Raw genomic sequence first — 1,407 nt, 5'->3', positions numbered from 1 at the left:
AATTGAGCGTGCAGAGTCCCTTGCATGAGTCTCGTGATCTGGCCCGGAGGCTGCGAGCGAGCTGACAAGGGGCACTCGCGCGTGGCGGAGAGAAGTGACATGCCAACGGAACTGCAGCGCTTCTTCCCGCGCGCACAGAAACTGGCCTCCCAGACCAGCGATCTTACCAGCGAACAGCTACATCAGTGCAATGTCTAAAATAGCAATAATGCAAATTAAATAGTGAAACAAGAACAATGAAATAATGAAATATGCTAAACCCCCAGTTGGCAAAGTAACTCGGCGGCAATGTGGGCACGGATCTCACAGTGGTAGGCTAAAGGGCTATGAGGCTGGTGAGGGGGGGTTTGGGTGAGGGCTATGAGGCTGGTGAGGGGGGGTTTGGGTGAGGGCTATGAGGCTGGTGAGGGGGGTTTGGGTGAGGGCTATGAGGCTGGTGAGGGGGGGTTTGGGTGAGGGCTATGAGGCTGGTGAGGGGGGGTTTGGGTGAGGGCTATGAGGCTGGTGAGGGGGGGTTTGGGTGAGGGCTATGAGGCTGGTGAGGGGGGGTTTGGGTGAGGGCTATGAGGCTGGTGAGGGGGGTTTGGGTGAGGGCTATGAGGCTGGTGAGGCTGGTGAGGGGGGGGGGGGGGGGGTGGTTCTGAGCTCTACACACAGACTATGGTTAGTGAGTCGGCGCACAGCTACTGTCCAGCCGGCGCTTTTGGTCGTTCAGAGGGTCACTCTTGTTAGGGTCACGAAATGGCACCTCAGCGTCTGGAACAGAGAGACGAACTGAAGAGGGCACAGGATTCCAGGTTGGGTGTTCTCCCGTTGCGGCACTGACTAGTAGAGAGGACACCCCCGTGTATCTAACGTGACGACCACAAAATAAAAGCTGTTTCGTCTTGTCGTACATCCATACACAGCCTCTCACACAATACGATTTAACCGTTAACTAAATAATCTGAATTCATATATTTGACGGGAACATAACAGATTTATGTTCATCTCATTTGGATCAACCGTCATCCAGAAACTCACCTCGGTCTGCACGTCCAAAACCTTGATGACTTTGTGTAGGCGAACTCATCCGAGGAGTGCCGGTTGTAGCAGACCGCTGCGTACACGGCCATCTCCTGCACGAGCTCGCCGGTCGGCCTGGCGAGCGGTGCGACCCCAGAGGGCGATGCGGTGAGCGGTGCGACCCCAGAGGGCGATGCGGTGAGCGATGCGACCCCACAGGACGCGGCGGAGAGCGGTGCGACCCCAGAGGACGCGGAGGAGAGCGGTGCGACCCCAGAGGACGCGGCGGAGAGCGTTTCGACCCCAGAGGGCGCAAACAGGCAGCAGTCTGAGGAGCAGGATCGCAAGGCACGCCATTGGAAAGTGATGGCTGGATGCAGCACAACCTGAAGTCACATCTAG

The sequence above is a fragment of the Clupea harengus genome, chromosome 21 (assembly GCF_900700415.2).
Source record: "Clupea harengus chromosome 21, Ch_v2.0.2, whole genome shotgun sequence".
NCBI lineage: Eukaryota > Metazoa > Chordata > Actinopteri > Clupeiformes > Clupeidae > Clupea > Clupea harengus.
Note: the sequence above shows the minus strand (reverse complement) of the source record.